The sequence below is a fragment of the Humulus lupulus genome, chromosome X (genome assembly GCF_963169125.1).
Source record: "Humulus lupulus chromosome X, drHumLupu1.1, whole genome shotgun sequence".
Taxonomy (NCBI): Eukaryota; Viridiplantae; Streptophyta; class Magnoliopsida; order Rosales; family Cannabaceae; genus Humulus; species Humulus lupulus.
The window spans coordinates 127,114,258-127,138,604 of NC_084802.1; positions in this window are offsets into that span (position 1 = coordinate 127,114,258).

Below are 24,347 nucleotides of genomic sequence, written 5' to 3' on the forward strand. Positions count from 1 at the left end.
TTCAAACACACAGTGTAACGGTCTTGGTTATCCAGGGCGTTACAACCCTCCTGGGTACTAAGTCCCCAGTTGGAATTTTTGATCTTTCACTCTGGAGTTGAAGTATTTGGCCACTTTTTGTTGATGTGCTGCTACTCTAAGACTTTCCTTTTCTCGTATTTCTTCTATTAAATCAAGCGACTCTTCTATCAGTTGATGGTTCCTCCCCTGATCGTATGTCTCACGTCTATGAGATGGGGGAGTGAGTTCAACTGGAAACATGGCTTCATACCCAAATGCCAAAGAGAATGGTGTATGCCCTGTCGTCGTTCGTGTTGTCATTTGATGTGACCATTGGACTTCCGGAAGTAATTTTGGCCATGCTCCTTTTGCTTGTTCAAGGTGCTTCTTCAGAGTGTCTTTGATAGTCTTGTTCACTGCTTCTACTTGACCATTAGCTTGGGGTTGTAATACCGAGGAAAAGCTCTTTGTGATTCCATGCCTCGTACAAAATTCGGTGAACATATCACTGTCAAATTGAGTCCCATTGTCTAAGACTATCTTCCTCTGTAGGCCAAATCGACATATGATATTCTTCACCATAAATTCTAAGACTTTCTTCGAGGTTATGGTGTTGAGCAGTTCTACTTCAGTCCATATGGTGAAGTAGTCTACGGCTACATCAGAAAATTGGACTCCTCCTCTTCCCGTAGGTAGCTTTCCTATCAGGTCGATCCCCCATACAGTGAAAGGCCAAAGGTTTTGCATTTGTGTTAATTCATTAGGTGTTACCCAGGGTATCTTGGAGTACATCTGACACTTGTGGCATCTTCTGACATACTCCATTGAGTCTTCATTCATCATCGGCCAAAAGTATCCTTGTCTTAGGATTTTCTTTGATAGGCTCTGCCCCCCAGCGTGATCTCCACAAAACCCCTTGTGTACCTCGATCATTAACAACTTTGACTGGTCGGGTGTAATGCATCATAGCAGTGGTAGGGAGTACCCTCGTCGGTACAGGACCCCTTCGACTATCACATATCGTGCAGCTTGTCTCACCAACTTCCTTGCTTTATTCTGACCACTGGGCACTACTCCTTGGTTGAGATAGTTAATAATAGGGGTCATCCATGTATCTCCTAACTCAATAGGTAGTGCCTCTTGGTCGGTTATGCTTCTTTCCGCCAGGTATTCGAATGGAATGGCATTTAGGGTGTCCACATCCTTGGCACTAGCAAGCTTGGCTAAGGCATCAGCATTGCCATTCAGTTCTCTCGGGACTTGTATAATTGAGTATTTTTTGAATTGCGCCAACAAGTCCTTCACCTTGTTCAGGTACTGCACCATCCTAAGTCCCTTGGCTTGATACTCCCCCAGTACTTAGTACACCACTAGCTGGGAATCACTGAATATCTCCAGGGACTGTGCATGCACATCTCGAGACAAGCGTAATCCTGCTAATAATGCCCCATACTCAGCCTCGTTGTTTGAAGTGTGGAATCCAAATCTAAGAGCGCAAGGGATCGATGATTCTCCAGAGTGATCAGTATGATTCTTGTGCCTGAGTTGTGTTCATTGGATGCTCCATCAACATATAGCTTCCATACAGGGGTATCTCCTTCCTTCTCGGTATCTCCATTCTCCGATTGTAAGAAGGGTCTTCAAGGTTGGTGCCTTCGACTATGAAGCCTGTCAATGCTTGTCCTTTTATCGCCGTCCTCGAATGATAAGTGATATCAAACTGTCCTAGCTCCACTGCCCATTTGACTAATCGCCCCAAGGCCTCTAGTTTTTGAAAACTTGTCTCAGTAGTTGATCGGTCAGGACTCGGATCGAGTGAGCTTGGAAATATGGACGCAGCTTTCGAGAGGCAATTACTAAACAATAGGCTAGCTTTTCAAGAGGGGGATACCTAGAATCCACACCTACTAGCCTTTTACTGATATAGTACACAGGGTGTTGTACCATGTTCTCTTCTTTTACCAAAGCAACGCTGATTGCATGCTCGGTGATTGCCAAATAGAGGAATAGTACTTCACCATATATTGGCTTCGCTAGGACAGGAGGTAGAGCGAGAAGCTCCTTCAAGGCTTGGAAAGCTTCCTCACATTCCTCGGTCCATTGGATCTTCTTGCTGCCCCTCAGTAGGTTAAAGAAGGGGATACACTTGTCCGTCGACTTCAATATAAACCTACTTAGTGCAGCTACTCTCCCTATTAAGCTTTGCAATTCTTTGATTGTGGTAGGTGACTTCATGTCGATCAATGCTTTGATCTTCTCAAGGTTAGCCTCGATTCCACGTGAATTGGCTATGTATCCGAAAAACTTACCAGAACTAACTCTAAACGAGCACTTGAGAGGTTTGACTTCATGCTATACTTTCTAAGAATTGCAAAGCATTCCTCCAAGTCTTGAACATGCCCTCCAGCTTCTTTGGACTTGACCAACATGTCATCGACATATACCTCAATATTTTTTTCGATCAAGTCTCGGAACGTGCCATTCACTAAATGATGGTAGGTGGCGCATCACCTTATAACGGTACAATCCCTTGTCTGTTCGGAAGCTGGTATGTTCCTCGTCAGGAGGGTGCATACTTATTTGATTATACCCAGAATACACATCCATGAATGAGAGTATTTCATGTCATGTTGTTGCATCAACTAGCTGGTCTATTCTAGGTAGTGGGAAGCAGTCTTTGGGGCATGCCTTGTTTAGATCTGTGAAGTCCATGCATGTTCTCCACTTCCCGTTTGGCTTTGGGACCAGCTCAGGGTTTGATACCCAATCTGGATAGTAGGCCTCCCTTATAAAACTTTTTTCCTTGAGCCGCTCGACCTCCTCCTTTAGGGCTTGAGATCGATCTTTGTCAAGCACTCTCCTCTTTTGTTGCACTGGTGGGTATTTCTTGTCCACATTGAGGACATGGCTTATCACGGATGGAGAAATTCCAACCATGTCCTTATGTGACCAGGCAAAGACGTCTTGGTTCTTCTTCAAAAATTCTACCAATCGTGCCTTAATTTCCACCTTTAGCTCATTCCCAACTTTAATTACTCTAGTCGGGTCTTCCTTATCTAGTAGAACTTCATCAAGATCTTCGACTGGTCCTATCTCCATGACATCATCCCCAAAGTGAGGATCAATGTCGTTTCCCTTGCTTTGGGAAACTTTCTATAATAACAAATCTTCGTTAAAAGGAGCCCCTGGCTCCAGTAGAGTGTTTCTTTCAACATCAACTTCCATGTTGACAACCTCATCGGTTCCTTCCTTCTCTTCGCAGTAAGTTACTACCATGTTGTTTACGCATGGTCCTTTCTTTTCCTTGACCACTGACGCATTATAGCATTCTCGTGCCTCCCTTTGGTTTCCTTGTATGCATCCTTGCCCTGTGCTTGTAGGGAACTTCAAAGATAGATGCCAAATAAATACTGTTGCGTGTAACACCATCAAGAGGGGTCTCCCGAGCACTACATTGTAAGCCGATGAGCAATCTACCACCAGGAACTCTGTCATCATAGTCTCGTGCCTGGGGGCATCCCCCACCGTGACCGGTAATCTGATAGTTCCTGCTTGTGGTAGACATTCCCCCGTGAACCCATATATCACTTGGGAACACGGTGTCAGGTCCTGGACCATGAGCTTCATCTTCTCAAGGGATGTTTAGTAGATGATTTCTACTGAGCTTCCCGTATCCACCAAGCATATCTTCACTCAAGCATTGGCGATTTGAATGGTAAGGACCAGAGGGTCATTGTGGGGGTACCTCACGTGCCTGGCGTCATCCTCCGTAAAAGTGAGAGTTTCACTTTCATACTTTGGATTCTTTGGAGACCACTCCTCGATGTCCATGCACTGGGAAGACTCCCCTACCCCATGTCTTAGGGTCCTTGCATATCGCTCACGGGCATTATTACTCTTACCTGCTATGTGGGGCCCCCACATATGGTATCCAGTGTGAAGTCTACAGTCGCTGGCTCCAGTGGTGGACTCCTCTGCCTTCGAAATTCTGGATTCCTACTCGAGGTTTCAATCTTGACTCGGTACCTCGAGAGTTTTCCTGATCGGAGAAGGAACTCTATCTCATCCTTCAATTGTTTGCACTCATTTGTGTTGTGCCCATAATCATTATGGAAACGACAAAACTTATTATTGTCCTTCTTTCCTTCTGAACGAAAGGATGGTGGCTTTCCGCATGGCACCTTCTAGTATGTTGCCAAGTAAATCTCAGCCCTTGATGTATTCAGGACGCTATAATTAGTGAACCTGGGCTGGTAGGGCTGATGCTTAGGCTATTTGTTGGTAGGTGCTGACTTAGCTTTCTTCTCTCCACCCTGCTTAGCACCTAAGGTATTCCTCTTCTCACCGTTGCCCCCACTATCGCCCTGAGGGTTTGCGCCGTTCTTATCTGTCTTGACAGTGGTCGGATGGTTTATGTCTTTTTCTTCCTTCATGATAGCATCATCTAGCTTCATGTATTTGTATGCTCGGTCCAGGAACTCATGCAAGGTGTTGATGGGGTTCTTGTGTATGTTATCCCACAAGGGACTATGATAAATGATTCCTGCTGACATGGCAACAAACTTCCCTTCATCTCCTACTATGGACGCTCGGTTTTCCTTTCTCATGAATCTTTGGGTGTAGTCTTTGAGGGATTCATCTTTCCCTTGCTTGATGTCAGCTAGCTGATTTGCATAAACTGGTTGAATCTGTCCGGCACTGAATACCTTGCAAAATTCCTTCCTGAACTGCTCCCAGAAAGTGATGGATCCAGGTTTGAATTTCCAATACCATTCCTGGGCTGAGTCAGAGAGAGTGGTAGGGAATACCCTGCACCTATAATCATGCTCCACACCGAGTAACTCCATCTGATCCTCGAACTTCCCAATGTGTCGTATTGGGTCTTCCTTCCTAGTGTATGTTGAGAGTTTTGGGGTCTTGTATTTCGATGGTGGTTGAGCAGCTTGAATATTAGCACTGAAGGGACACCCACTTCTATGTGCCAGCTCGATATTGGAAGGTTTCTTTGTCAGACCCTGGACAGCCATGACGAGTACATCTATTTGAGCCTGTACTGCTGGTGAGATCATTGCTCCAGGTGGGGTAGACGCCCCTGGTACCCCCTCCTGAGCGCTGGTCCTCCTATTGATGACCTCCCTCAGATCCCGAGGTTGTGCATCTTTCCCGAGCCTATCAAACACAGCATTGGTGTTGTTCATCGGTTCCTTTCCCTTGCAAGACTGAGGGTGTAGGGGTGGCAGGTCCGCCTTGCCCTTGTCGGTGCGACCTTACCCTCGAGCCTCTCCTTCTACATGACTTTGAGATTTTGAGTGACCATTTCTATTTCTGCCACGCCTCTCAGATGTTTGACCCTCATCTCTTGCATTGTTTCATCTGTCCCTCTGGGAGGGGGCCTTTGGGTTGGTAACACTCCTACTCCGAGATGAAGTGTTATTCTTCTTAGTCATGGAGGAGGCAGTCTTGGATTGTGTCTCTTCATCTTGTCTCTGGGAAAGTGGCTCTGAGAGCGTCCTTGGGGTTCGACTCCTCCCATGGGACTCCCTGTTACTGTTGTCTCGCATTCCTGCTGCTTTGGCCTGAGCCTCTCTCACCGCCTGAGTAGCAGCTTCAATGTTAGCTCGAGCTTACTGAGTAACTGCCTCTAGGGCCACAGCAGCCTCCTGGTGCTTCCGGTCAGCTTCTTGCTCCCTCTGTATCATCCTCTGGACCTGCTCATCTATCTCTCGTCGTTGTCATTCCATAGTCGCCCTTTGGAGGGCAATTTCTGCACCAAAGGCCTCCTGTCTCGCTAGAATTTTCGCCATCTCCTCCTGGTGAGTATCCTGTGGATCTTCTACATCAGGTTGCTCTCCAACCTCCACCTGAGGTCCGTTAATGGGATTGATGGGATCATGAGTGTTGGAATCCCTTGGAGTCATCTTCTTTGTCTGACTGGGTTTTGGAGGCATCGTAAAACTGATGAAAGTATGTTTCTTGATTTCATACTCTCAATGAAAGTACCAAAATGTTGACTTGTGAAATTGGCCAACGGTTGTATGTACAGTATACGACACCTTTTGAACGAAATAAATATAATAAATGACAGAGTACAAATATCTTAAATAAACACACAGACATATTATAGTGGTTTAGCCCTGTTCTGATGAATCACTTAGCTTTTAGTATTGAATCACTAGACAATTACATTGATGAACAAAAGTATTCACTCGTTTCTAATTTACCCAGAGTTTCTCCCCAAATGTTATTCAAATCTCAAAAATTCCAGAAAAATCCCTCCTTTGAAATGAAGCCCTGGGTCCTTTATTTATAGTACCCAGGGGTTGTTACATGATCAATAATACTGGGATTGTGGTTTGGTACACGATTATTAGGCAGTGGAGATACGTGTCCACCTCCCCATGATTATGAGATCATGGGTTTCTCATTGTTTCTCTAGATCGTGGTGGATAATGCACGGTTGAAACCTCTAGGAAAATGTTAAGTCTTGGTTGGTCTATGACATAGGTGCTAAGCCCGATGACCGTCTGGGTGCTGGACCTGTTAATCCTCTGGGTGCTGGACCTGTTTGATCTCAGTTTGAACGAGTGCGAGTATTTCTCAGTGAAGTGTACTTAGGAGTTTAGGCCAACCACCCTATGAAGAATAGGGTAGGTCGACCACCCAGGTGGTTCTTTAGCGGGTTAGGTCGACCACCCCTAGGTGCTCTTGGGCATACTCGGGCCGACCACTCCTGGGGTAGGGGTCAGGCCAACCACCCCCAGGGGGTGCTTGGGCATGCTTAGGCCGACCACCCTTAGGGGTTTAGGCCTGGTCGACTTCCCTATAGGTCTTGGACCTATCTTTTTTGTCCGTTCGTCTTTTCTCAATACTTCATCGTTTTTCTCTTATTTGTGATGCCACGTACCACATTCTCATTCGCCACGTCATCCTCATATTTTTGAGGAATAACAATGATAATAATGCATAATTCTAGATAAAATCGGTCAGCATTTCCCCTATAATAGTGACCTAACCATTTATCAATAACAAGTCAAACAACACAATAATTTGCTTCCTTATATCTCCGCAACACACAAACAATCCAAAACCTACTTTACTGAAACATACAAGTTATCAAAATTATGTTATCACCGCAACACACAATTTTAATCTCATAACTTACTTCACTTTGGATGAATATTTAAAATATTCAACCTCCTCTAGCATTTGTAACATAATATTAAAATAAACAAATAAGAGAATGTTTGTACCTTTTGCAATTAATAATAATCAAGCAAATTACTTCACTTTGTAATGCTCCATGCTAATACTTCAATCCACAACCTAAAAGATTAAATTACTACCTAAAAGATTAATAAACCAAGTAATAAATTCAATAAGTTTCACTTTACTTATATATATATACTTCAATTTTGTATTTAATGAAAAATTAATTACTAAGATAATCTAGCTCAAAAAAAAAACATATCATTAACATACAAGAGATCATCTAGAAAATATATCAATGTTTTCATTTAACAAAATGTCTCAAAAACCCGTATAAAAAAATTTAAAAGTCGTATGGCCATACTTAACATTTAATTACAAACATATTTTATAAAGTGTAGAGTGAGCCTAGTTTAGGAAAATTACACAACATTTCAAAAAATAAAATGGCTTCCCAAAAGGTCGGTCCACATGTACATTTGCAAGGTAGACTCCAGCGCTCACTGCTCTGCCTTGCCCTTGTTCTTACCTACAACAGGAAACAACTAGGTAAGCGAAAACGCTTAGTAAGTTCAACTTTAAAACAAAAGCATGCAGAGAAGTAAGGTTTCGGATCCATCCGAACCCTACACAATCAATTTCAAGAATGCAAAAGTGTCCTGTCAAACTTATGGTCATGCCTAATAACCAATGATAAATTATTTCCTATAAACAGATAAATTCCTATACTCAGAACAAGCAGATATATTATATAACAACAATATCTTATCAACAAATATATCCCTGCACCCAAAAAATCCCTGAGCAAGCAGATATATTATATCACAACTATATCTTATCACCAAATATATCCCTGCACTCAGAAAATCCCAGAGCAAGCAGATATAATATATCACAATATAATTCGAGACCAATGCTTGACAATTTCCAATAATTTGGGTGTAACACGCCCTCCAACATAATTTCTAATCTGTAAGAGAGAATCGAGTCTCAACACTAAGATCTAGCCAATAAATATCCCCATCAAGGGTAACTATCGTATTACCTAGGGCATCGTTACTTATCCAAGAGTAAATCGAATTTACACGGTTTTACAGAGACTTCTATGTTAATCAGTGGTGCTGGTGAGCAGTTGCCCCTAGGGTGTTCAACCTCACTCAAACTTGGCAACCCCTAGTATCTCTAGCACTCTCACTGAATGACCAATATTCACGACTGCTATCCGGGAATAACTTATCAGAGCACTTGCTCGGGTTCTAACCGTTCACTGATTATGTAAGCATGAGGGCCCCTAGGTCCCATTCATTTTGGCGCCCCTAGGTTTAACTAGCAATCCTCACCTCTTGGCCACTCGTTGCGGTAATGAACCAGACATAATAAATTCAAGCAGTGTGACGGGGATCAGCCGTCTAGGATATGACGGATATCTACCGATCATATTTTCTAAATCAGCACTCACTAGACTAACGTCTCTAAGCAACTTTCTACAATAGTGTATATATGTGCATGTGTCCCTATACTAACATACAATACAATAGTCGTTTCATGTTGCAGCCACACAATATAGTTATATTATTTTGTCCAAGATATATGAGAAAAAAATTATATTATTTTGATAATGAGTATTTAATTATATTCACTTTGCATTTTTGAATCATTGTTGGATTTTTATTGCATAATTTTTATCGATGTGATAAGGTCATATGGCCATGAAATTACAAGAATTATAAGCTTGTATATTTTCAACTATACATCTATATATATATGACTCATTCTTGAAAATGAAATATGTTCGTAGTTGTGATTTATTGAATCTGAAGTTCACTGACCCAATAGTATATATGAGTTTGAACAAATATTAATTTATTGTGATATATTGAAATCCCTACAGGTTGTATTATTTTTTTAAAATTGTTATCCAATGAATTAGCATTTGTGACGTGGCGAATAATCTCTTGACACGTGGCTGACACCTGGAGCGTCTGCTAGAGTATCGACCAGGAGACACACCAGAAGCAGGACAGACCTGTCTTTACCACGACCAGACTGGTCGGTGGTTCCGCTGCAAAACAACATTTATGTAAAGATCTTGTGTATCCCGAATTTATTTCATGCAATCTTCTGAATATCCCATGATTCAGGGGATAATATCTGTAACAATATTGGGCAACCCTCCATGAGCCTATAAAAAGCAAGAGATGGCTCATGGGAAGGGACCTTTGGAGCCCAGAAATCATAGAGATTATAGAAATTATCTGAGTAAAACTTGTATTGTTTATGAGGAGTGTTGAAACTCATTGAACCCAAGTTCTTTGATCACACTTTTGGTCCCATATCAATATCATTCTAAGTGGACGTAGGTCATTACCAGATCCTGGGGCCGAACCACTATAAATTACTGTGTTTTCTTTACTTTTGTCATTACGTTATTATCTATACATATTCGTCTATATCATTCATATTTTGACTCCGTGTCAGTTGGCTAAATCGTGGGTCAACATTCTGGTGCTTTCATTGAGAGGACGACTCATCGTTGTTGATAAAACTAATGGCGAAAGCAGGGAAGAAAGCTGCTCAGACCGCTACCGCTGCACCGTCGAATCCGCCACCTCCTCCTCCCCCTACAAGCATGGCGGAAGATGAGCCACAGCTAGATTTTGAAGAGGAGGAAATGGACGATGCGACTTTGACGAGCACCTTGGGCACGTTGCAGGAAGTGTTGGCTAGTCTGAGAGCCAATCAAGAGACTGCGGCAGAAGCTATGGCGAGGCAGCAGCAGGAACTTGATCGTCAGCGGGCGGAGTTAAGCGAGAGACAAGCGGAGGTGGATCGCCGCCAGACTGAGGCCATGGCAGCCCTTGAAGCGGCCTTGCTGTTGGCCAGAAATCAGGCCGCGCCTGCCTCACAGTCTAATCAACCTGAAGCTGGGCCACCCCAAGGAGGTCCCAATCCTAGCCCACCGGTCCATCCTTCAAGTCCGCAAAGGCCTGAACAGCCCCAGATGCCCCATGACGACGTCCCACTGGACCCCGAGGTAGATCCACCATCCCACGCTGCTCGAGGTAATCCCCCGCAGCAGAGGCAGAATAGAGCTGAGCGACAGCCTCGTAGTCCTAGACGCCGCGAGAATGATGGGCCACACCAAGCGAACAGGGGTCACCACCCTCCTGGTAACAGGAGAGACTCGGAGTTAGGCTCTGCGGTCCGTGGATCCCAACGGCATGATAATGCGCGGGGACATCGCGACCAGCGCAGGCCACCCTCTAACGCTCGGGGTGTTTCTGCCAGAGACGGGAATAGAGGGAACAACCAGTCTTACCACAGCCAGTCAAAGTTCAAAGATGGCCACGGCTACAACGAGGCTGACTCAGGCAAGGACAATGCTGATGGGAGGAACGGAAATAGAGGCAAGAGCAGGAGCCAAATACCTCAAGATGATCAACCAAATAGACACGATGCTGGGGGGCAACCCAGGCAAAATAATGTCTTCAACCGGCTCGGAGGTAGCGAGCAACGGAGAAGAGAGGAAGATCTAAGAGACATACTCAATGATCGTCGAGAGAAGCATGGTGAGAACATCCCCCCAGCAGCAGAGACCGTAGCTATTCCTACTGCGTTGCAAGCCCAGATAGACGCACTAAATCAGGCTGTGCAACAGCTGGTCGGAGGAAGGACCTCTTACATCGATCACGATAGAAGAAAAGGCACTCCATTTATCCAAAGAATAGCCAACGCAGAAACTCCCGGCAAGTTCAAGATGCCTACGCTCCCGAACTTTGATGGATACGGGGATCCCGTCTCGCATGTGAATAAGTTTGAAATCCAGATGGACATTCAGAAGGTGTCCGAAGACGCTCGGTGCAGGATCTTTCCTGCAACACTTTCTGAAGCCGCGCAGGAATGGTTCTTTAAGTTCCCACCTGCCAGCATAGTTTCCTGGGAAATGTTCGTAAGGGAGTTCTACGGACAGTTCTACGCAGGCCGTGTCCACCCGACCGAAGCAAACCAACTGGTCGAGATCCGCCAGCAGGATGGAGAATCACTGAAGGATTACATCCAGCGCTTTATGCGAGCGGCAGCTGGAGCAAAGACAGTCGGGGACGAAGGAAAAATGATGGCTATAACCGCGGGAGTAAGGCGCCGTTCGCCCCTATGGAAAAGTCTTCGTAAGGATGGGGTTAAAACCACCCAGGAGTTCTTAGATCGAGCTGATCGGTATATCAAGCTCGAAGAAGCCATTGCCGATGATGGAAAACCCTCGAACAAGGGTAAGAAGGCTGCCGAACCCGCCAAAGCCGCCAATGGCACCAAACCAAATGGCAACGGCAACGGAAACGGCAATGGTAATGGCAAGAATGGTGGGAAACGGCCACACAATGAGCCTTCCACCTCCGACAATAAACGAGCCAAGGGTAATCGTTATGAACCTAGATTCACTAACTACACTGCCCTCGTTGAGTCTCGAGGAGAGGTTTACCAGGCTACAAGCTCTAGTGTGCCCTACAAGAAACCTGGGCCCATTCGAAAAGACATTTCAAAAAGAGACAATACCAAATTCTGTCGTTACCATAACGACTATGGACATGACACTAATGAATGCAACCAGCTAAAAGATGAAATCGAGTTCCTCATTAGACAAGGACACTTGAGAAGGTACGTACGGGCCTCGGGAACTTCCCAACGAGAAGCTCCAGGTGGCAACGAGCAGACGTCCACACGCCAACGCTCGCCACCATTACAGCCTGCCCCCGTAGCCGGAACACTCTTAACCATCTGTGGAGGCCCGCACCTTGCAGGGAATAGCGGAAAGGCTAGAGAACGATATGCTCGAACTCTACGCCACGACCAGGACATCGAGATGATGACTGTGGAGGACCGAGCACCGAAAAAGGCCCGCTCAGAGGAGTGCAGGATAACCTTCTCTGAGGGCGATGCCCAACACGTCCGGTTCCCACATTCCGATCCACTGGTCGTGGACATCCAAATGGCCAATATGATGGTAAAAAGAGTACTGGTCGATACAGGAAGTTCAGTGAACATCCTGTATAAATCAACGCTGGAACGCATGAAGCTGTCCGTGAAGGACTTGGAGCCCTGCAATCAAACCATATACGGCTTCTCTGGAGAAGGACTCGCACCAGCCGGAATGATCAAACTCCCAGTGACAACGGGTACAGCGCCTGCCTCAAGGACATTACTCGCCACTTTTGTAGTGGTCGATTGTCCTTCAGCGTATAACGCCGTTATTGGAAGACCCATACTGGTTGAACTGAGGGCCATTATCTCCATGTGGCATCTAGCCATGAAATTCCCAACAGACGCAGGGGTAGGATGCGTTTTGGGAAACCAAAGGGAAGCCAGGGAGTGCTTTAACGCCTCAATCACAAAGGCAAAAAGTGGAGCATCGAGGAGCGCTACCCCAGAACGATTGCAGATGACGGAAAACAGACAAACCCAATCAGGTGGAAAAGTCACCAAATAGGGTGTTGCCCAAAGTGAGGATACAGATTTGGATCCTCGCTTTGGGGATTTTGAAGAAAATGTTGGACCCGTCGAGGACCTGGAGGAGGTCCAGCTCGATAAAAAAGACCCGACCCGAATCGTAAGAGTTGGGAAGAATTTAGAACCTACCGCAAAGCAGGCGCTGGTAGAATTCTTGCAAGAGAACCAGGGAGTTTTTGCCTGGTCACATAAAGACATGGTCGGAATAGATCCTACAGTGATCAGCCATGTCCTGAACATAAACAAAGTCTTTCCACCGGTGCAACAGAAAAGAAGGCTGCTCGATAAAGACAGATCAAGAGCCTTGAAAGAAGAAGTCGAAAGACTTAAAGAGAATGGGTTCATCAGGGTGGCGTTTTATCCATCATGGGTCTCCAATCCGGTGCTGGTCCCCAAGCCTAACGGAAAATGGCGGACCTGTGTGGATTTTACAGACCTCAATAAAGCCTGCCCAAAAGACTGCTTCCCACTCCCAAGGATCGACCAGCTAGTCGATGCAACTGCTGGGCATGAGATCCTTTCGTTCATGGATGCATATTCAGGCTACAATCAGATCAGCATGCACCCCCCTGATGAGGATCATACAAGCTTTCGGACCGATACGGGCTTATATTGTTACAAGGTGATGCCTTTTGGACTAAAAAACGCAGGTGCAACTTACCAACGACTAGTCAACCACATGTTCAAGGAACTGATCGGAGTAAGCATGGAGGTATACGTGGATGACATGCTGGTAAAGTCCAAGAAGGCTGAAGGACATGTGAGGGATTTTCGAAGGTGCTTTGACGTGTTAAGCAAGTACCATATGAAGTTGAATCCCCTCAAATGTTCCTTTGGAGTCGGGTTAGGAAAGTTTTTAGGGTTTATAGTAAATTCAAGGGGAATCGAGGCCAACCCCGACAAGATAAAAGCCCTGATCGATATGAAGTCGCCAGAAAAGATCAAGGATGTCCAAAGTCTGACCGGGAGGATAGCTGCCCTTAGTAGATTCATATCAAAATCAACTGACAAGTGCGTTCCATTCTTCAATCTACTTAGGGGAAATAAGAAGTTTGAATGGACAGAAGACTGCGAGCAAGCATTCCAGACAATAAAGGCTCATATGTCACAACCTCCCATCCTATCAAAACCAATCGAAGGAGAGACTTTGTATATTTATCTGGCGATTACCGAAGTTGCTGCTAGTGCAGTACTGATACGGGAGGAAGAAGGCGTGCAGAAAGCTGTTTACTACGTCAGCAAAAGGCTTATCGGTGCAGAATTAAAATATCCACCGATCGAAAGATTAGCATATTGCCTAATTCTAGCCTCCCGAAAGTTGCGACCGTACTTCCAAGCCCATCCTATCACGGTTCTGACCGACCAGCCCCTTCGGCAAGTCCTCCAAAAACCCGAGGCGGCTGGACGACTGTTAAAATGGGCGGTCGAATTGGGACAGTTCGACGTAACTTATTCACCGCGAGCAGCAATAAAAGGGCAAGCCTTAGCCGATTTCATTGCGGAGTTCACCGAACTCCCCAGTAACGAGCTGTGCAAACAGCCTGAAGCGCCCATGCCTCAAGACAAGACTCCTTCGTGGGAACTATTCACAGATGGATCATCTAATGAATCTCACACTGGAGCGGGAGTGATATTGATAACGCCCGATGGGCATCGATTTCACTGCGCAATCAGGTTTGACTTCGCAGCATCAAATAATGAAGCGGAATACGAAGCACTCCTCGCTGGACTGAGAATGGCCAGGGATATGAACATAAAAGCGCTCGATATTTTCAGCGACTCTCAGCTGGTCGTAAATCAGGTCCTGGGAGAATATCAAGCGCGAGGGTTAAAAATGATGGCCTACCTTGACAAAACAAAAGATTTGCTAGCACAATTTACAAAATACACCCTCCAGCAAATTCCGCGAGACCAAAATTCGAATGCAGACGCCTTGGCCAAACTTGCAAGTGCCAAAGACGCTGACACCCTGAACATAGTCCCAGTAGAGAGATTAAGTGAACCAAGCATTGAGGCGGCCGAAGCCAGCATGGAAATTCGGGTAGAAGATACATGGATGGCGCCTTACCTGGAGTATCTGACAAATGGGACATTGCCAGCAGATAGAAACAAGGCCAGAACTCTGCAAAGACAAGCTGCTAGGTACATACTGCTCGACGGTGTTATGTACCGAAGAGGATACTCAATGCCACTGCTCAGGTGTATCACATCAGAAAAAGCTAAGGAACTCATGAAAGAAGTACATGAAGGCTTCTGCGGAGATCACGCTGGGGGGCAGAGTTTGGCGAAAAAGATTCTCCGACAGGGCTATTTTTGGCCAACGATGAACGAGGATTCAATGGAATACGTACGAAGGTGTGACAAATGTCAGAGGTTCTCCAACATCCCGCGAGCAGCTCCAAACGAGCTAAAGCAGATGCAGAGCCCGTGGCCTTTCGCAATATGGGGAATAGACTTAATTGGATCCCTGCCAATAGGAAAAGGAGGAGTAAAGTACGCAGTTGTGGCAGTTGATTACTTCACAAAATGGGTCGAAGCTGAACCACTCGCAACCATCACAACCAAGAAAGTTCTCGACTTTGTCATCAAGAACATTGTGTGCCGGTATGGTTTGCCCAGAAAAATAGTATCAGACAACGGAACCCAATTTGACAGCGACCTGTTCACCGATTTCTGCGAAAGGCATGGGGTAATTAAGAGCTTTTCTTCAGTTGCACACCCCCAAGCGAATGGGCAAGTCGAAGCTGTAAACAAAACCCTCAAGGACACCCTGAAGAAAAGACTTGAAGAAGCAAAAGGAGCATGGCCAGAACAACTACCTGAAGTCCTCTGGTCGTATAGAACATCTCATCGAACAGCCACAGGACGTACCCCATTTTCCTTAGCTTATGGGTATGAGGCCATGTTACCCGTCGAGATAAATCCCCCCTCACATCGGCGTTTAACGTACGATCAAGAGCAAAACAGCCAGCTAATGCTGGAGTCCTTAGACTCAATTGATGAGATACGAGAAAAATCTCAACTCCGAGTGGCTGCTTATCAGCAAAAAGTCGCCCGGTACTTTAACTCCAAAGTTAAAGAAAGAAGATTCAACGTCGGAGACTTGGTGTTACGACGAGTTTTCTTGAATACCCGCGACCCCACTGCTGGCGTGCTCGGACCTAACTGGGAAGGACCTTACCAGATTGAAGAAGTCCTTCACCCAGGCACCTACAAACTTGCACACTTAAACGGAGATCTCGTTCCACGTTACTGGAATGGAGAACACCTGCGCAAGTATTACCAATAAACAGCCCTTCTTAAAGGACTGGCTTGTTCAAATTCTTCTATTAATTTTTACAAGGTTTGCAAAGAGGGTTAGCCACGGTGTATGGCTAACTGCTCATATATGTAAGATTCTGTTTCAGAATCATTCGTAAAGACATGATTAGTCCATTTTTAATACGAAATTATAAGGGACTGTGCTCAGCCGGTTGTTCTTGCCAACCTTTGTGAATTTACATTTACAAATATTTGTTCACTACGTGTGTTGTTTTGCTGTATTACAAGTATCATTTTTCCGCACGAACAGGAATGTTCGAACAGGCCATGGTCAAGGCAAGTGACCAAGGACCTAAAGCTCCTCGATCACTTGGGGGGCATATAAGGCACATCGATAGCAAAGCATACTCTCAAGGTATGTAAACACATGAACAAAATGAGTGAAAGCATGCTTCAAGTACTTAGAGTATTTTTTCAAAATATATGTTTTGATAAATCATGACAAAGTACTATGCTAAGTTCGGTCATACGGACAAACGTTATAATAAGTAAAAATATTATAACACCAAGAGTTAAGATTTTACACCGCAAGCATTGCTGCTTGGATGTAATTGTTCAAACAAAAAGATTTACTGCCCGTGCAGCAAAGTTTAAAAAGAAATTATTGTCTTTACATTGCGACCCGTGGGTCGCATGTTCCAAAAGAAAGAAAGATAGTTAAATAAATTAAGAGGCATGGGGGGCAGGAGGATCCTGGGCAACAACCTGGTCAGTCTCTTCCTCGATGGTTTCTTCGTCCAAACCAACGACGCTTGGGGTTGCTGGAATCGCGGCTCTTGCCTCCTCTTCAGCCAGTTGAGCAGCGCACCGAGCCAACTCCGCAACTCTGACTTCCTCTGAAAGGTAGCTAAAGTCAGCACCCTGATTGTGTTTCCAGAAGTTATAGAAACATCGGAGTGTCGTCCTCTTGTACTTTTCCAGAGTCTTGGAGTTGTCAAGCTCCGACTGCTGCACCTTGTCCTCGAGAGTGGCAATAGTCTCGTCCTTAGACTTGACTACCCCCTCCAGATGCTTGATCTCGCGGAGATGAGTTTTGTTGTACGACCGGTACTCTTCCCTCAGCTTAACTGCTGCATCTTTTGCAGCTTCAGCCGCGGACAGTTTGGTCACCGCTGCATCCCTCTCTCGGGCCACCGTCTCCAACTCCTTAGCATGTTTAGCCTCAGCAGCCGAAAGCTCCTCAGCCGCCTTCACCTGATGTTTCTCGAGAACTTTAGCCTCAATCTGCTCAAAGTAGGCCTGGGCTCGGGTACGAGCAGTAATGGCAGAAAGTAAGGCCTGTAAACGAAAGAAAAAGAAGTCAAGACTTGTCACGAGAATTGAAAAAACAAAGACTCGAGGAGCAAAGAAATACTTACGCTGGAGATCTCGTTCAGAGTCCTGTTCAGGATCTGGTCGACTGGTAGCTCTACAGCTTGGATCATGGCGGCCCCAACACGCTCACCTTTGCCAATGCGTTCAATTCGATCCTTAGCGGATCGAATGGTATGGCTCACGAGCCTGGCCTCATGAGCCTCTTCGCGAGAAAGATGCTCCCTTGCAGGCGCAGGTGGAGGGTTGGACCGAGCAGGGGTGTTTTGCTGTTCAGAAGGAGCTGGAGGAGGGGTAGGAGTTTGCCCAGTTGGCACAGGACTTTGCACGGTTGGTGAGCCCTGAGGAAGGTCTTCTGGTCGACTCTTCTTGGCGGAAGGGCCTCGACTGGTTTCACCAGTTCGTTTCTTTGACCTCCGCTAAAGTTGAGGGACTTCCTCTTCCTCTTCGGCCTGGTACATGTCAAAGATATTGGGAGTCGACATATCTGCATGAAAATAAACATAAGAGGTTAGTAAGGGAAGAAAAAGGTGAAAGTAAGTAATACAACAGAAAGAAGATAATAAAGTGAATACCCGAGCTACAACTACTGGTCGCTATACTATTGACTCTATTAATCATATACTCATTTTCTGGCATGAAGAAGTTTGGCCCTAGATTTGGAGCATATGTACAGTTGCCATCCCCGTCAAACATGTGACAGGGGATTGGCAGACCATTTAAAAGTGAAATAACGTTACCATTGTCATCAGAAGACTCTCCCAAGTCAACAACTGGTTCTTTGGCCTTTTCTTTCCCCTTGCCTTGGGGAGCAGAAGGGCTGCCCGTGGGTTCCCTAATCGTAACTCCTGTTGGCCTCCTCCTTGGAGAGGGCACAGGAAGTTGCTGCTCGGGAACCCCCCCGGCAGTGGGTTCGTCCGTTTCGGACCCTCTATTGTCATGGCGAGGAGCCAGAAGGCCAGATGACCTCAAATTCTTTTCTAGTGTCAAGGTCTTGACACATTTGGTTGCGGCGGACATCTTGGCCAGAGTATCAGACCTCGACACCATGTCTGGTGTTGGGGTCGGGCACAACCAGGGGCCTAAAAAGCAGATCGAGTTTGAGAAATGACGATAGGAAATACTATATGATAAAGTATCGACCAGGGCAAAGACAAATTTGTACCTCCTCTCGCGAAAGCCAAGTTGTCACTGGATATATCCGGAGTAAAGAAGTACTCCTTGTTGTAATGTCCCACGTTTGATATGTGGGTGGTGCCACTCAAAAACGTCCGGCCAGTTTCCTGATGGCAGAAGTGAAAAAAGCCCGTCCCGTTGTGTTGGGGATTGGACTTGAGGTCAAAGAGGTAGTTAACCTCATGTGGTGAAGGTTCTGGCCATTTGTTAAGTTTGTACAGGACGTAGAGTGCAGCCAACATCCTATATTCGTTAGGGGTTATTTGAAAGGGAGCGACGCCGAAATAATTGGCCACCCCCACAAAGAAAGGATGAAGAGGGAGATAAGCCCCCGCTTCAATATGATACCGAGACCAGGCGCTGTTTGCTCCTCCTGGACGGTTAGCCCTCTGCTCCGCAGTAGGACGTGTAATGGTTACCCCTGTTAGGGGGTATTTTCTGAAGCAGTTCGCGACCATCCGAAGGGTCATCGAACTGGCTGGAGGAGTGTACCACTCGACATCAGGCGGATTGCGATGACGAGGACGAGCCCTGGTTTGGATATTGGGGTCAGGTACAAGATTCTCTCGACCACTGGTCGAGGGAGCCCCCGCCTGCGAATCAGGCTGGGCAGAAGAAGAAGGGTTACTTTCAGATTCGGGCCTTTTCTTGCCAGAAGATTTTGAACGGGCCATTGAAGGAGAAGGGTGCGATCTAGAAGAGGCTCGTGAGAAAGGTATCTGATGGATGCGATCGGCTGGTTGTTCTTCTCCTTCGAGCAGTTGGGTGAGGAGATCGTCGTCGATGGGTCTCTCACCTCCCCACAAATCTGGCATCAAAATCTGCAAACAAAAGAATGGGGAGGCGAGATCAGAGGAATCTAGGAGATTCTTAAAGCAGCGCTGGTCGAGTATAAAAGCTAAGCCTTTATATAACAGCATTCTAACTAAGTCTCTCTGTGCACACAATTTAAAAAACGGACCAAAAGGGTGAAAGTGAAAAGTTTTCCTGAGAAGCTTTTTCGACTCCCCTCACAACGGGAAGAAATTATTTCCAACTGGTTTAAAAAATCGAAATGCTACTTCGATCCTACGTCCTAAAAAGCACTAATCCTGGGTTTTAAACCTACTCAAAAGCCTACTTTGCCTACAAAAAACATCTTATATACAGGCGTTCAAAAAAATCAGAAACCAAGAGATTCAAACAGTACACCGTTTAAAAGCATGCACCACGAAAGGTTAGAAGCATGGAGTTCCAGAGTAACTTACCAAGGAAAGTGGTCGTGAAGATGGAAGTGAGAGTTTCGGGAGTCAATGAAGCCCACCGTCTGATCCTACAGCGCAAAGGAAGGTTCGCCGGAGAGAGTAAAGCTCTGGTTTTCAGGGTTTTTCGACAAAGAGATGACGTGCGTAAAAAGGAAAGAAGTGCCTCAAGTAACCTTATATAAGTTTGTCTTTGGTGTTCAAAAGGCGTGATCATTAGTTTTCCATTTTCGAAGCGTGGGGAAGCGTAATGGCCGTCATAATTGTTTCTGGGAAACTGAAAAGCCTTGATTAGACAGGAGTGGTTTGCTTTTTTCAAGAACGCACGAAGGGCTCTGACATGTCAGGAGGGGTTACCGAAGGGTCATTCGTTCAAAGTTTATTTACTGTTCGTGGTAAATAAACTTTGGGGGGAAAATGTTATCCAATGAATTAGCATTTGTGACGTGGCGAATAATCTCTTGACACGTGGCTGACACCTGGAGCGTCTGCTAGAGTATCGACCAGGAGACACACCAGAAGCAGGACAGACCTGTCTTTACCACGACCAGACTGGTCGGTGGTTCCGCTGGCAAAACAACATTTATGTAAAGATCTTGTGTATCCCGAATTTATTTCATGCAATCTTCTGAATATCCCATGATTCAGGGGATAATATCTGTAACAATATTGGGCAACCCTCCATGAGCCTATAAAAAGCAAGAGATGGCTCATGGGAAGGGACCTTTGGAGCCCAGAAATCATAGAGATTATAGAAATTATCTGAGTAAAACTTGTATTGTTTATGAGGAGTGTTGAAACTCATTGAACCCAAGTTCTTTGATCACACTTTTGGTCCCATATCAATATCATTCTAAGTGGACGTAGGTCATTACCAGATCCTGGGGCCGAACCACTATAAATTACTGTGTTTTCTTTACTTTTGTCATTACGTTATTATCTATACATATTCGTCTATATCATTCATATTTTGACTCCGTGTCAGTTGGCTAAATCGTGGGTCAACAAAAATATTCTCTCGATTAGGGGAAGTGAAATGCAGTTGGATCGATGAATATTTTGAAAAATAATTCTTGCACAAAATAAGAACTAGAAGTTCAAAATGATAAAATCATACATATATGTATGCCAAATGCAAATCAATATTATTTAAATTGAGTCAGAATGAGTCTAATAACACTTGAAGCGTAAGTGAACAAAGTAGAAATTATGAAAACAAATGTTCATTTGGTTCGTCCTGAAGATGTTGTAAGTAAGAGGCACTCATGAAGATACCTTATGTAACATCCCAAATTTCCTAATTTGGCTTAGTGCCTGGATTAGGGGGCCGAGAGGCAATAATTGAGTTAATATGTGAATTATATTATAATATAATCATGCTTGTATTTTAAAGATATTAAATATGTGTATGTGGGGCCGTTTCTTATAAGAAGGGTATGTTGGTAATTTGACCCATTAGGGGTATAAACGTGAATATGTGTTTGTGTGATTGAGACCACATTATTATGTGGATATATTTGGGTTACTCGACAAGAGGCGGTCCCGATGAGCAAGTTAGCGGAAAAGTCACAACGGGGTCTAAATACCCGGTTTGGGGTGTGTTCTAGTAATTTAGTACATTACCGGGAGTTAGTGGGTAATGGGAAATTATTGGTAATTGTGTGAGAATAATGAAGGTAGCGGGAATTATAGGATGTAAATCGTGGTTAGCGGGATTTAAAGCAAAGGACAAAATTGCCCTTATGGATATTTGAGGTATAAGCTAAGAGTAAGGGGTAACTTGGTCTTTTCCACTTAGGTTTGGAATTTAGCTGGTTGGGATATACATTAAAACTTTAAGGAATTTCAGGAAAAAAAGGAAACACAGTAGCTCTTCCTTTCTCTTTCTTGTACTACACTTCTTCCCTTGGGTTTTTGGTGAATTTGATTATCTTGAAGGGTCTTGCTTGGAGGGAAGGCTTGAAACCAGGGGGATTGCTAGGAGGTTTGCTACTGGAGTCATATAGCTGAGGTAAGGATCTTGAATTGAGGGTTAATAAGTTAATTCAGTTGGTGAACCTAGAATTATAGAGTTTATGCATGTTTGTTAATTGGGAAATTGGGTTTTGAGATTGTGGTGAGTTTAGTTTAGTATTTAGTTAAGTTTGATTGCTGGTAAGAAGTATATTGTTGTTGGGGATTTAATTGGAAGGTTGGGGTGGAATTTAGTGAGTTTTGGCTGGGTTCGGTTGCAGAAAAACCCAGAAAATTCAGGGTTCGTGGTGATGAGCCGCGACTCTTTTATGGTGAGCCACGGCCTACGAAGGGGAAATTAGGCCCGCAGGGCGCGGGTGTAGGGGCGGACCGCGGCGCCTCATGGGCGCGCCGTGGCGCGCATTGGTTTCCAGTGAGGCCACCTCTGGATTTAGAGGTGAGCCACGGCTCGGCTGGGAGGGGTCGCGGCACTTAAGGGGAAAATTGACCATAATGGAATTTTTAGATTGGAAACTTAACCGTTTAGGCTTGGGATCGATCCTACTTCCTTGTTAAGTGGAATTCGATGTCCCGGAGGCTAAGAGTTGGTCTGGAAGTTGTTATTTACCTGTTATTGATGGGAACTTCTTTATCGCAGTTGTGACTAGGTTTTCGCTAAGGGCTTGAATCGGGGAACGTGCTCGGAGGGTTGTCGCTAGTAACCTGCATACGAACCAAAGGTAAGAAAACTGCACCTATTATGTGAATGCATGCTTAGAGCTCAGTTAAGGTGATGAACATGATTATGATTATGTTGTGAACGTCTGATTAGGTATGCTGTAATGTGCATAATTATGATTATGCTTATAACTGTTGAGTGGATGTATTATAATGCATTGTGTGATTATCTGTTAAGCGTGCTATATGGAACATGAGACTGTTTGTATGAATGTGAGGCTTAGTTTATAAACTAGGGTATCACTAGGGTGTTAAATGGAGATCAACTTATTAGTTGAGAATTTGATGGGTTCTGGGGAATTCTTATTAGTTAAGAATCTCAAAGCTTCAACTTATAAGTTGGAGGCACGTGGTGGCTTGACTTATAAGTCAAAGGCATAAGGAACTTAGTTTATAAACTAAGATTGGCATAAAGCACGTGGAGTGTAGGCCACCATGGCTGGGCTACCCTGGGAGTGCAACATGCACTTGACTGGCTCGGATGCCAACAACATGAAAGGAAGTGCGACATGCACTTGTGTGACTCTATGGTCTCCAATTGGGTTTGATTAGTGCACTGGATTAAGTTATTACTGTTTAATGGTTATTTTATTCACTGAACTGTTGATTGAGTTTTCTTGCTGAGTCTTCTGGCTCACAGGTGCTTTGTGGTGCAGGTAAAGGTAAAGAGAAGCTCAACCAGCCATGAGTCGGAGGGCATTAGCAGTGGTATGTACATACGCAATCCGCTCGACCACCACGGCCGAGAAGCTCAGAGGAACTAGGGTTAAACCCAGCTTTTGCCGCTTAGGACGGCTTAATATGTAATCTGAGTTTTGTAACAGGCTTGTAAACTAATGTTTTTGGGATCCCATGTAGAGAATTGGTTACTAACTTAATGGAAATGTTTATAAGATAATGAAAAGTTTTTAATACCTAAACCTTAGTGGCTTAAGCACATGTTTAGTCCAAATGACTTGTTAGTAAGTCCAGCACTGGTTTCTAAACACACCTGGTAATGGGCCCTAATTAGCAGGGCGTTACACCTTAAAGTATTGATAATTTGAACATTAAATAAAAATGGTGCTCTTGAAGAGACTCCTTAAAGAAGTTATAGACATAACAAAGTTGATAATAATTAAAGCCCTTGAAGTGGTTATATAGAAACCTATAAATAATATACATGTTTGACAAGTATGTTGAAAATAATGAGATCTCTTTAAGTTATGTCAATATGGGAGGAAATTATCATATTATAAATTGTTGTCGACAATACAAAATGTTTGGATATGCAATAAACTAATATGAGATAGCAAGGATCATGATATTAAATGGGTCAAGAATTATCGATGTATATATAATTTTGGCCAAAATTATATGACGCAATCTAGGCAGTATAAATTTACTCATATAAAGTGAAGTAAAACCTATAGGGGTACAAATAAATATTTTTACAAGAAAAGGTAATTCTAATGAGAATTTTGTACATTTGTACACAAATGAATTATTGTACAAAATTTGCATAGACAAAAGAATGATTAAATAAAGACATATACATATTTTTATGAGAAAATATAATCAAGATTTGATTATAGCCTGGAGTATATATGTTTTATGAGAATTGATATGTGTCATATAAACGTTGCAACACAAATTATTTATTTGGAGCTCCTAGTAATATGAGAATTTAAAATATGCCTTACCGGAAAAATTCCAGAAGAATTTAACATATCTTATGAGATATAAATTCAAAGTCCCACGCATTATACAATAAAAATCTTTGTCTGGATTAAAGACATGTAGATGAATAATTATTTGAAATTACAAGTATGATTGTCTATGCAATGTGAATTCGTAAATAATACATTGTAAAAAACTCTTGAAGAGCTCCTGATTATTTTATAAACTATTGAAGAAGAA